Here is a 14402-nt window from a genome sequence, read left to right on the forward strand (position 1 = left end):
TTCACATATCGTCAGAATTTTTGAGTACATCTATCTAGCATTCCTCTACTGAACCGCACAAGATGAACTACATATTTGATTGGGCGCCATTTATACTTAGATTTTCATACAAATTGAATTCCACATTTAGTTGGGCGCCATTTTGGTCGAATTCGATCAAAAATGGCAACACCGCCAATTTTTTGTCAACATTTGCCATATGATGGCATAAAAAATGTGTACATATTTAATTGGTCGATTTCGACCAAAAATGGCAACATCGCCCATTTTTTTCTCATAACATTTTACAAAGGAGTGGTGGGGGGTTAAGCAAGTTCCTTCAAGCTTAATTTTGTTGTTTGCCAACATTTGCCATATGATGGCTTCCCCTACAATGTCATGTAGTGTGTGTGTTTGCGTGTATGTCAGCTGGTGTGGTGTTTTGTTCTTGTACCTTACATGACTCTCCTTGGTTAACCATAATCACAGAAAATAACATACTCACACACAGACACACACACACAAATAAATTAATTAAGTGAGTTTAGGTGTTTTGTAATTAGAGTGTTTAACGTGTCTGCCACTCGTTACTGCTGCTTATATACATATGTATGTGTGTTACACACGACCATAAGCGTTTTATGACAGTAGTAATTGTAAGAGTAAAGGTGGGATCACATGATTGTCGCAATGCGCCAATTTAAACCAATTTTTATTGTCCAAAGTTTTACTACAATAAATAAATTGTCACAATCAAATTCTCTGCGGTCACATGATTGTCCAACTTTTCATAAATTTGATTGCCGCATATTGTCTCAAAACCATCAAGTGACAATTATTGTCCAACTTCAGTCACACGATTGTTCTACTACACGGCAAATATCAGAAGCAGCTGCTATGTGTCAAAGTTTGTTTATTAAAAATGTTAAAGCATTTAAAAATTTGTTTTATTAAGATGTGTTCTTTAAAAAAAAAGAAAATTGCAGCAGCTATAATTATGGTGTGTGCATTTGACGATGAGAAAAATGAAAGGAAAGAAAAGAAAAAAAAAGTAAATAGAAGTACGTGGGTCAGAGAGTGGCTCACAAAAAGAAGCACTGATGGTGCATATGACAAAACATTAATGGAATTCCGGGAAATCGAAAACCAAAAGTTTTTGTTTAAAAATTTTATCCGGATGGATGACGAAACGTTTATCGAATTGTTGCAACTAGTGTCACCATATATTAAAAAACAAGACACCATTTGGCACCATTTGGCCTTGCAGTCTTCCACCGTGTGCCCTGTACACATTTTTTCAATTTCCCGCCATGCCTGCTCCCGTTTATTCCTATCTTTGTACTCGGTGGATGAATACTGCCAAACACATGGATGCTGTTCCACAGCTTGTATCAGCTCCTGTATTGCAGTGTAGGTCCAGGAACAAATTACACTTGGTTTTTTTCTTTTTTTCGGCACAGGTGTTTCTGGTTGCTGATCGGGGGAAAAGAACTCAAGCTCAGCTGAATTTTCGTATACAATGCAATCACCGAATTCCATATTAAAGCTGCAAATACATAATATGAACATAATTATAGCAAATACAACAATTTAAATTAACTTTACTTTACTTACGACAAAGAAATGTTGACGGTACAAACACAAGAAAAAATATTATTTAAAAAAAATCAGGTTATTGACGCGTATTGTCTTCTTTGATTGACGCACTAGAAAACAATAAATATTGACGCATTTTTCAACTTTAAATTTGCGCAAGGTTGTCTATTAACAGTTCACACGATTGTCGTACCAGAGTTGTATTTGATTGCCGCAAATCAGCACAATTTATTTTTGATTGTCGCATTGGACAATAAATTGTGCAATCACACGATTGGCATATAAAATGCACCAATAATTGGCGCATTGCGGCAATCATGTGATCCCGCCTTAAGAGTGTGTGATTTTTTTCCTACTCTCTCCCTCTCTCTGCTTATCTTAGTCAAGTGTTTTAAGTGTGTGTAGAGTACGGGATCTTTGTAGCTTGATAAAAATGAAGTGTTGACGTTGTTGTTATTTTTTTTTTCTTTTTTTTATTCCCTCTTATCAATATTTCTTTTTTTATTGTTACTATTATAGTTTACAATGTGTAATAAACGGAAATAACAGAATACACAATTAATGACAAGCGAAACATAATAACGTTTATGAGTGAGTGTGTGTGTGTGTGTGAGCGCGCGTTATTATTATAAGTGTTAAAGTGATTAATTGAGTTATTGTTTTCTTCTTCTTCTTCTTCTCATTTTTTCATATTCTTTATTCTGTTCATTATTCTATGCGACAGCTTGATAGCGAAAATAAAAAAATAACGACTTGTTAAATTGTTTCAAAAGAATAATTGTGAATGAAATTGTTAAAATACACGCCATAACAGCTGGAGTTGGTGAGAAGATAATAATAAGCGCCTGTAAGTATGCAATCATTTTTTTACTATTAATATTTTACTATGAATATTTAACTATGAATAAATTTACTATAAATATATTTTGAGGAAGGTAAAATAATGGGAAATTTAAAAAAAATATATTTTTTTTCCGAGAGAAAAATATTTTTTGATATACGATTTCGATGGCAAATTGTGATTTTTTCGAACAGATTTTCGATAGAAAAACTATGTCATCGAAAGGATTTTCAATAGATAACAATGTTATCGAATTGATATATTATAGAAAACTGTGTTATGAAAGGGATTTGTTACAGAAAACTAAGTTATCAAATATATTTGCTACAGAATACAAAGTTATCGGACATATTTCTTTATCGAAAACTTTGTTATCGAATGAAATTTCTATAAAAATCTGAGCTATCGAACAGGTTTTCTATTGACAACTTTGTTATTACGATTACAAATTTTCTAATAAACTTTTGGAAAAAAATCTTATTAGAAAACATACTGTTTCCTACCAATTTTCTATTTTTTGATATCATAAAGGAAAATTCGTTATCGTAGTAAAAGCAGTAGATTCTTGCAGTACGGGAACAGACCAATAGCTATCAATCACAGTATTTATTAAAAGAGTGTTATCGGGCATATTTTCTTTAAACATACGATATCTAATATATTTCTGTTTGGAAAATCGTCTTATCGTATATATTTCTGCATAGAAAACAATGTTATCGAATAATTTTTTAGAAAACTGATCTATCGAACAGGGTTGATATTGACAATTTTGTTATTGATCAAATTTTCAATAAAATTTTTGTTTTTTTATTACATTCATTCTATAACATTTTGTTATCGGAAAATTTATCTTTAAACCTGTGTCAATGGGCCATTTTTCTGTAAAGAACTGAAAAGATTTTTTGTAAACTACTGTGTTATCGATCACATTTTCTATAAAAAACGTTATTATCGATTATATTTATTAAATAAAACATTATTATCGATTACATTTTCTGTACATAAATGTGTTATCGATCACATTTTCTATGGAAATCTTTATTATCGATTATATTTTTTTTTATAAAAAAAAATTGTGTTATCGAACTTTTCTTTAGAAAACAATGCTATTAATCACAGTTTATCGGGCAAATTTTCAGTAAACAATTGTGCTATCAAACCATTTTTTATAGAAAACATTGTTATCGACCACATTTTCTACAGATAAATGTGTTATCGATCACACTTTCCATTGAAATTTTTTTATCGATTATTTTTTTTATAAAAAATTGTGTTATCGATCTCTTTTTTAGAAAACATTGCTATCAGTTATAGTTTTTTTTTTTCGAAAAATGTGCATACTTTTTATAAACAACTGTGCTATAGAATAGATTTTCGTTGTTATCGATAATATTTTCCATAGAAACCTTTGTTATCGATTAGAAAACATTGCTATCAGTCACAGTTTTTATATCGAAAACTCATTTATCGTTTACTATGTTATTGAAAAGATTTTCTATAGAACACATTATTATCGATTATATTGTTATAGAAAACGTTGATATCGATCACATTTTCTATGGGTAAATGTGTTGTCGATCACATGTTTAATAGAAATCTTTGCTTTCGATTATATTTCTTTATAAAAACTATGTTATCGAACAGAGGTTTAGACAAAAGGGAGTTATCGAACATATTTTCTACAAAAAATGGTGAAATGAAATGAATAGATATAAAAAAATAGTATTATCGAACCGTGTTATCGATCAAATTTTCTATAGAAAGTCGTAATCGAATCGATTTTCTTCAGATAACTGCATTATCGAATAGATTTTCCATAGATAACTGTGTTATCGAATAGATTTTCATTAGGTAAATGTTTTATCGAATAGATTTTCTATAAACAATTGTGTTATCGAATAGATTTTCTATAGAAAACTGTGTTATCGAAGCGATTATCTATGAAAAGCTGGATTATCGATCAATTTTTCTAGAGATAACTTTGTTATCGAAGACGTTTATTATAGAAAACTGTGCTATCGATCACGTTCATTATTAGAAAACTGTGTTATCGACGATATTTTCTATAGATAATGGTATTATCGTACACAGTTTTCATAAAAATTCTTTTATTGAAATCATATTCTATTGAAAAGTGTGTTATCGATCGCAGTTGCTTAAGAAAATAGTACTATCGAAAAGATTTCCTACAGAAAACTGTGTTATCGACTACAGTTTCCATAAAAAATGCTATTATCGAAATCATATTCTATAGAATAGCGTGTTATCGAATAAAGCTGTTTTGCAAAATTGTGCTATCGAAAATATTTTCTACAGAAAACTGTGTTATCGAAATTATTTTTTGGTGTAGAATAATGAGCTTTTGAGAAATTTTATTTAGAAAATTGTGTTATCGATCACAGTTTCAGTAGGAAATACTGTTATCGAGTGGTAATTCTATAAAAAATAATGTTATCGATCACATTTTCCATAAAAAAAGTATTATCGAAGAGAAAATTTTGTTATCGATATGTTTTTTGGTATAGAAAAATGTGCTATAGAACAAATTTGTATATAAATGATGTTTTCAATCATAGTTTCTATAGAAGAATCTATAATCGAGCACATGTATTATAGGGAAATTATTTCTCGATCACATTTTCTATAGAAAACTTTACAATCTATCACATTTTCTATAGAAAACTTAGTTATCGATCACATTTGCCTTTAAAGAAAGCATTATCGAAATGTTGTTCTGCAGAAATCTGTGTTATCGAAATGATTTTGTATAAAAAAATGAGCTATGGAACATAATATTCATGTTATCGAACATATTTGGGTATAGAAAAATGTGCTATCGAACAAATGTTTTATATAAAATTATGTTATCGATCACAGTTTCTGTAGAAAATATTATTATCGAAATTATATTCTATAGAAAACTTAATTTTTGATCTGGTTTTTAATAGAAAACATTGTTATCGAACACATTTTCTAGCGATAACTTCAATCACAGTTTCTAGAGAAACTTGTATTGAATTGAATATTATTGAACTTATTTTCGAGAGAAATCCTATTATCGATTTTTTTTTCTACAACTAATTGTGTTATCAAACATATTTTCGATAGAAAATTTTATTTTCGAACGTAATTTCTATTAAAAATTGTTGTTATCGAAAGTGTTTTATCTTAAAAGTGTTTTATCGAATATATATATTTGTGTAATGAAAACAATTTTCTTTAGAAACTTGAGTTATCGAACAGATTTTCTTATGAAAATTGCGTTATCGAACACAAGGATATTGTGTTATTGAATATAAATTCTGCAGAAGATTGTGTTATCGGTAACATTATTTATAGAAAATTCTGTTATCGAAAATATTTTCTATAAAAAATTGTGTTATCGAACAGATTTTCTTTATAAAACTGTGTTTTAGAACCTATTTTCCGTACAAAAGTATTTTATCGAAAATATTTTCTATAGTAAAATAAGTTATCGAAGCGATTTTCTTTTCTGTGTAAATTTTTATCCCTGCTTCCAATCCAAATTAAATTTTTCATTAATTTCTATATCATTTGCCATGCCATAATTGAATTTTCAATTATTTATGTGGCTTTGTTCGGATTAAGGCAAAAATAATACCACAAAACACCAGATGTTTTATTATTAGAGGATTTGTAGCTAATAAACATCGAAACAAATATGTTTATGTGTGTGAGTGTGTGTTTGTTATTTAGGCAACAGGTTTAGGCATAAAATGTCCCCAAAACAAAAAAATACCGAGAAAGTGTGTGTGTGTGAGAACGATAAAATTTATATTTAAAACCACAACAGTAAATATTCACTTTTTTGCGGAATATGAAATAAAATATTTATAGATGTATATATTTATATATGTACATGTATTATGAGTATATGTATATATCAATTGAAGGTAATAAATATTTTTGATCTCATTTTGATGCTTTATTTGCATTTTAGTATATCAAACAAAGAACGAAAAAATGTTGCCTACCCAAAAGGGGCTGAGCTTGAGTGTGGCGTATAAGTGTTGGCAGCACGTATACGCCATATATTACGTGAAAGGTTTTCTAAGCTGTTCATGTGAAAGTTTAATTCGATGATTTGCATATTTTGAAAAATTGTGTTTCCTAAGAATTGTATAGGATTGAATTGTTCTTCTTCTTCTCTTTTGAAATGAGAAAAGTTTTAAAGTAATGAGGAATTTGGGATATTTCGAATAGAATTTAAACTAAAATGTCAAAGTATTAAGTTATTAAAAAATTCTGGCACATATAAGCCAAGTATATTTAAAACATATGGCCTGTTCCCGTACTGCAAGAATCTTTTTTTTACTACGATAACAAATTTTCCTTCATGATATGAAAAATATATTACGTATTATCGGGAACATACTAATATTGTACGTATTATCGAAAGTATTTTCTGTAGACAAATTTATTATCGATATGATTTCCAGCAGAAAATTCTAGTATCAAAAATATTTTGTATAAACAATTGTGTTATTAAAGAAATATTCTAAAGAAAATTGTGTTATCACACCGATTTTTTTATGGAATATTGTGTTATCGAAAAGATTTTCCATATAGAATTGTGTTATTGAATAGGGTTTCTTAGATAAAACTGTGCTATCGATAGAATTTTATAAAGTAAACTATGATATCGAACATATTTCCTATATTTTTCTATATTATCGAAATGATTTTCTATCGAAAACTGGAAAGTGTTGGAACAAATTTTTTAAGCAATTCATGTTAACGGACATATTTTCCATTTATGAAATGTTTATCGATGAGAAACTGTGTTATCGATCATATTTGTTTTATAGACAATTGTATTATGGATCAGTTTTTTTATAGAAAATCTGATTGTCGAAAATATTTTCTATAAATCGGTGATATTTTCTGTAGAAATCTGTATTTTCGAATGGATTTTTAAGAAAAAGTGTGTTATCGGACATATAAGGAATCGATTTTTTTTTAAAAAAGTGTGTTATCGGACATATGTTATGTAAAAATGTTCGTTATTGAACATATCAAATACATTTTATGTAAAAAACGTGTTATCGATAATATTTTTTACATAAAATTGTGATATCGAACAGATGTTCTATAGACAATTGTGTTATCGATCAGACTCTCTGTATAAAATTGTTTTATAGATTAGGTGTTCCGTAGAAAAATATGTTATCGAAGATATATTTTATAAAAAACTGTGTTATCGAACCGCTTTTCTATATTAATTAGTATTAAAAAATATATTTTCTATATAAAAATGTGTTATCGATCAGATTTTCATAAGAAACCTATACTAACGATCAAATGTTCTATAGAAAACTATGTTATCGATCAGAGTTTATTAATGGTCTGTTCCCGTACTGCAAAAATCTACTTTTTACTTCGATAACGAATTTTCCCTTATGATATTGAAGCATATATTATATATAAATCCCGTACTGCAAGATTCTACAGACCATAAGAAAACTTTATTATCGATCAGGTTTTCATAAGAAACCCATGTTATCGAAGATATATGTGTTATCGAACCAATATTCTATGGTAATCAATATTATAGAATATATATGTTCTATATAAAAATGTGTTATCGATTTGATTTTCTTAAAAAATCCGTGTTAACTATCCCATTTTTGTGGAAATTTTTGTTATCGATCTGTTTTTTTAAGAAAACTATGTTATCGATCATTTTTTCGGAAGAAAGTCGTGTTGTCTAAAAGACTTTCTATATAAAACAGTGTTATCGATCCGATTTCTATTGTAAATAGTGTTATCGATCCGATTTTCTATTGTAAACAGTGTTATCGATCAGATTTTCTTAAGAAAACTTTGTAATCGATATATAATCGATCCTATTATCTTAAGAATACTGGGTTATCGATGAGATTTTCCTAAGAGACCCGTGTTATCGAATATATTTTCTATAGAAAACTATGTTATCGAAAATATTTTCTTTAGAAAACTATGTTATCGATAATATTTCCTATATGAAACTGTTTTATCGATCCGAATTCCTATGATAGTCAGTATTATCGAATCAACATTCTGAAGAAAAATACTTTGTTATCGATCCGATTTTCTAAAGTAAACTGTGTAATCAATCACATTTTCTAAAAATCGAAAAATGTGATCGAAGAAGAAATTATATCGATGCTATCGATATAATTTTCTTATGAAAAGTGTGTTCTCGAACATATTTTCTATAGAAAACTGTCATCAATGTTCTATATAAAAATGTGTTATCGAACCCATTTTCTATAGTAATCAGTATTATCGAAAAGATTTTCTGAACAAAACTGGGGTTTCGATCAGTTATTCCTAAGAAAACTTTTTTATCGATTAGATTTTTTCAAGAAAACTTTGATATCGATCAGATTTTTTCAAGAAAACTTTGTTATTGATCAGATTTTCATAAGAAAATCGTGTTATCTAACAGATTTCTATATGAATCTGAGTTATCGAACCGATTATCTATTCTCGAAAAGATTTTCAGAATAAAAGAGTGTTATCGATTATATTTTTTTAAGAAACCTTTCTAATCGATCCGATTATCAAAACGATGTTATCAAAACGATTTTCTATATAAAAATGTTTTATCGATTAGATTTTCTGTGTTATCGATCAGATTTTTTCAAAAAACTGTGTTATCGATCAGGATTTCTTAGGAAAGATATGTTATCGATCCGATTATCATAAGAAACTTGTGTTATCGAAAGGGCTTCCTATATAAACATCTGTTATCGAACCGATTTTCTGTGTTAATCCGCATTATCGAAAAGGTTTTCTGAAGAAAACTGTCTTATCGATTAGATTTTATTAAGAAAACTTACTTATCGATCCGATTATCAAATGAAAACTTTGTTATCGATCAGATTTTCTTGAGAAAACTGTGTTATCGATCATATATTTTAGAGAGAAAATTGTTATCGAACAAATTTTCTATAGAAAACCATGTTATCAATTACATTTTATATAGAAAATCGTGTTATCGAGCACATATCCTATAGAAAATTGTATTATCGCTGAAATTTTCTATATAAAAGTGTATTATCGAAGATATTTTCTATATATTTTCCATATACAAATTTGTTATCGATCTGATTTTCAAAAATAAACTGATTTATCGATCAGGTTGTCATTAGAAATCCGGGTTATCAAAATAATGTTCTACATAAAAATGTGTTATCGATAAGATTTTCTAAAAAAATGTGTTATCGATCACATTTTCCAAAGAAAACTTTGTTATTGATCACATTTTCCCAAGAAAACTGTGTTATCGATCATACATATAAAAGAGAAAATTGTTATCGAACTAGTTTTCTATGTTATCGAACTAATTTTCTATATAAAAATATGTTATCGATTATATTTGATATAGAAACCCGTGTTGTCGGACAGGTTTCCTTTAGAAAATTGTGTTATCGATTATATTTTCTATAAAAAAAACTCTGTTATCGAAGTGATTTTCCATAAAAAACGTTATTATCGAACCTTTTTTTAATATTAATGAAACAATTTTGGTTAAAAAAATGAAATTTTATTTATTATCGATTACATTTTGTACACAATTACTGGTTTAATAGTTAACCAAAAATAATAAAAGGTATTTAACACCTCATTACATATTAGCAATGTGAGAATATTAGTAATTCGTTTTCATTTTTTTTTTTTTTTGTTACTTTCAATCATTTATTTTTAAAAATTCAATTACATTTTAAATGATTACATCCTAAATAATACAAAGCAAAAAATGTAATATCCATAGATGTTAATATATAATGATATGCTGTGTGCACGATTTTGCATGCTCAACACGTTTCCAATATAAAAAAATACATACCCATTGTAAACGTGCTACAAAACAATGAAAATGTTATTACGTTACAGGTATTTGTTAATTTTTAAAGTATACTTTACGGCGTTTTTCGTGGTTTGGTTTTTCCATCGTGTGGCAGACAAACAATGCAGTCTATTGTTACACGTACAGCATAATGGTGGTCTGACACATATGTTTTAGATATGTATTTGTATCTAATGGATACTTTAACAAAATATCCTTTGGACAATATCAATTTTCATGAATGTTCATGGCAAGCAAGTCTTTTGTTAGCAATATTTAACTCATCCCTCATCACGAGATGTGAATATCTCTCCCTTTCTCGTTATATTCACTGGGGTCTAATAACCACTGACAGAACCCATCAAATCTAATGTACCGTTATATTAGAAAATAAACATAAAAGTCAAACAATAACAACAACAACAACAACAGCAAAAATATCTCGAAAAAGGTAATACAAAATAACATTTGTTCACATATTGACAGCAACAACAAAACAAATATTTGTTCAAATACATTTAGATGTGTAGATACATGTACAGTCGAGTCCGCTTAATTGAAAATGCCAAAATCCAGTGAGTTTATTTCAATTATCCGAAATATCTTTAAATCAAACACTTAAAATTATGAATCGTAAACAAAGTTTTGTAGTTTAGCTTTATAATATCTTCATCATTGTTTTCTTCTATATTTTTAGGTACCTCCACATTAGGCGCCATAATTTTTCTTGATGGTTGCCCCACGTAGGGTGCCATATTTTTTCTCTTTCAGAAAATAATATGAAAATTATTTTATGTTTGCCCCACGTTGGTCGCCATATTCTTACTTTCAGAAAATATGCATAAATATTGTAGGTGCACCACATTGGACGCCAAATTTTTTTCTTTACCGTTGCCCCACGTGGGGCGCCCTATTTTATAGGTGCCCCACATTGGGCGCCATATTTTTTTATTCAAACAAAAAACAAAAAAAAAATCAAAAATATTTTTAAAATAATTCGAAAATATTTTATATTTGCCCATATTGGACGCCATAATTTTTCTTTACAGTAGTCCCACATTGGGCGCCATATTTTTTCTCTTTCAGAAAATAATTTGAAATTTATTTTATAGTTGCCCCACCGTGGGCGCCTTAAGTTTTCTTTCAGAACAAAAATTCAAAACTATTTTTTAGATATCCCGCATTGGACGCCATAGTTTTTCTTTATAGTTGCCCCACGTTGGGCGCCATATTATTTTCATGTAGAATATAATTTAAAAATATTTTATAGTTGCCCCACATTGGGCGCCATAATTTTTGTTTATAGTTGCTAATCGTTGGGCGCCATATTTTTTCTTTCAGAATATAATTCGAAACGATTTTATAGATGCCCCAGGTTGGGCGCAATATTTTTTTCTTTCAGAAAATAATTCGGAAATAGTTTATAGGTGCCCCATGTTGGGCGCCATATTCTTTCTTTCAGGAAAAAATTGAAAAATTTTTTAGTTACCCCACATTGGGCGCCATAATTTTTTCTTTTAGGATTTGAAAGCATGACACTTGTTCAATAATATCCTTGTCAGTAAATTCTCCGAAATAATCTACATGTTCATCAATATCAACATCTTGGTCAATTTCTTCTCCTAAAGCCTGCATCACTTTCATCAGTCGTATTTATTTCAATAGCAGGAATAAATCCAGCTTTTTTGAACCAGTTTGGAAATAGTTTCTGCCGTCGCTTTCTCCCATGCCAAATTCACTAACTTCAGCGCCTCCAGAATGTCAATTGTTTTCGAAAATGCTTCCAATGAAAAATCCACATTCTATATGAAGAAGTTGCTTTGACACAATACTCTTCCGATGCCGGTGGAGTTTGTAACCAACAGAAGAGTAATTCGATCTTTGGGCAATGCTTTAACAAGGATTACTTACTTACTTATATTTGCCCATATTGGACGCCATAATTTTTCTTTACAGTAGTCGCACATTGGGCGCCATATTTTTTCTCTTTCAGAAAATAATTTGAAATTTATTTTATAGTTGCCCCACCGTGGGCGCCTTAATTTTTCTTTCAGAACAAAAATTCAAAACTATTTTTTAGGTATCCCGCATTGGACGCCATAGTTTTTCTTTATAGTTGCCCCACGTTGGGCGCCATATTATTTTCATGTAGAATATAATTTAAAAATATTTTAAAGTTACCCCACATTGGGCGCCATCATTTTTGTTTATAGTTGCTAATCGTTGGGCGCCATATTTTTTCTTTCAGAATATAATTCGAAACTATTTTATAGATGCCCCAGGTTGGGCGCAATATTTTTTTCTTTCAGAAAATAATTCGGATATAGTTTATAGGTGCCCCATGTTGGGCGCCATATTCTTTCTTTCAGGAAAAAATTGAAAAATTTTTTAGTTACCCCACATTGGGCGCCATAATTTTTTCTTTTAGGATTTGAAAGCATGACACTTGTTCAATAATATCCTTGTCAGTAAATTCTCCGAAATAATCCACATTTTCATCAATATCAATATGTTGGTCAATTTCTTTTCCTAAAGCCTGCATCACTTTCATCAGTCGTATTTATTTCAATACCAGGAATAAATGTTGTTTTCTACTTGGTCTTTCCATCCAATTCGTGGCCTTACCCTTCTACGGGAACCATCAGTGGGCTCGCTTTTATATGCCTTTTGAGTTGGGGCATTCTCATTCATTAGTACAACATGGCCTAGCCACCGGAGTCGCTGCAGCTCAATACTACTGACAAGGTCGATGTCCGCGTATAAATTGTAAAGCTCGTGGTTCATTCGACGCCGATATTCACCGTCGACGCAGATCGGCCCGTAAATCTTTCGGAGAATTTTTCTTTCAAACACCCCAAGAGCGGCCCTCATCTGTTTGCGCAAGTACCCATGCTTCAGATTCATACAATAGCACGGGTAGTATCAGCGTCTTGTAAAGTGTGAGTTTGGTCTGGCGGGAGTTGGCCTTATTTCTAAACTGCTTACTTAGACCATAGTAGCATCTGTTGGCCATCACAATCCATCTCCGAATTTCAAATCTGATGTCATTCGTTTTATTTATGGCGGCGCCAAGGTATATAAAATCTTTAACTAACTCAAAGCTGTAGTTCTCAAGTTCCACAGTTGGTCCACAGTCTACTGGACGTCTTCTCACCGTTTACTGCCAGACCTACCTTGGCAGACGACTTTTCAATTTGTTCAAAGGTGGCTGTTACCGCTCGCAGTGTTCGACCTTATTTCTAAACAGCTTACTTAGACCATAGTAACATTTGTTGGCCATCACAATCCTTCTCCTTCGAATTTCAAAACTGATGTCATTCGTTTTATTTATGACGTTACGAAGGTATATAAAATCTTTAACTACCTCGAAGCTGTAGTTATCAAGTTCCACAGTTGGTTCGAGTCTATTGGACGTCTTGCGCATTGATACCATCAGCTTTGTCTTCTCGCCGTTTACTGCCAGACCCACAGACTCCTTTTCAATTTGTTCAAAGGTGGCTGTTACCGCTCGCAGTGCTCGACCCATTATATCGATGTCGTCGGCATAGGCGAGTAACATGTTTTGTTTGGTGTACAGAGTTCCATTTCTGTTCACCTTTGCGTCTCGTATGACCTTTTCCAGCAGGATGTTAAAAAAGGGGTCTCACGACAAACTGTCATCTTGTCTGAATCCTCGTTCGGTATTGAAGGGCTCCGATAGGTCCTTTCCTACTTTAACTGCTGACCTTGTGCCATTTACTTTAACTGCTAACCTTGTGCCACTGACTAGCCGTATTAATTTTGCAGGAATGCCGAACGTAGACTTTAAACACCTCTGAACGGATACGGCTGTCAAATGCGGCTTTATAGTCGACAAATAGATGGTATGTGTCGATGTGTTTTTCGTGGGTCTTTTCCAGGATTTGGCGCAGAGTGAAAATCTGTTCAATGGTGGATTTGCCAGGTCTGAAGCCGCATTGGTATGGTCCAATGATGTCATTGACCATTGGCTTCAGTCGTTCAGACACCGCACACTGGATAGCACTTTATATGCGATGGGAAGGAAAGGCAATGCTTTAAAAAATAAACCTGTCTAATCGGCATAGTATATTGCATCTACTGGGTATTCTTCAAGGTATGCCGGTAAGATAT

At 30.7% G+C, this 14402-nt stretch overlaps 1 long non-coding RNA gene across 1 annotated transcript; it reads right to left on the reverse strand.

Annotated features, from left to right (window-relative positions):
• Positions 1 to 1236: 1236 nt before the first annotated feature.
• LOC133322059 (uncharacterized) lies at positions 1237 to 1916 on the reverse strand. Its single transcript, XR_009754026.1, has 3 exons — positions 1769 to 1916; positions 1594 to 1685; positions 1237 to 1525 (listed from the first exon to the last, which is right to left on the reverse strand). It is a non-coding gene; the product is annotated as an uncharacterized LOC133322059 (long non-coding RNA).
• Between the last annotated feature and the right edge of the window lie 12486 nt (positions 1917 to 14402).

This window comes from Musca vetustissima, unplaced genomic scaffold, assembly GCF_032173495.1.
Source record: "Musca vetustissima isolate MV318-11 ecotype Yass unplaced genomic scaffold, APGP_CSIRO_Mvet_v1 utg61444, whole genome shotgun sequence".
In the NCBI taxonomy this organism is placed as follows: domain Eukaryota; kingdom Metazoa; phylum Arthropoda; class Insecta; order Diptera; family Muscidae; genus Musca; species Musca vetustissima.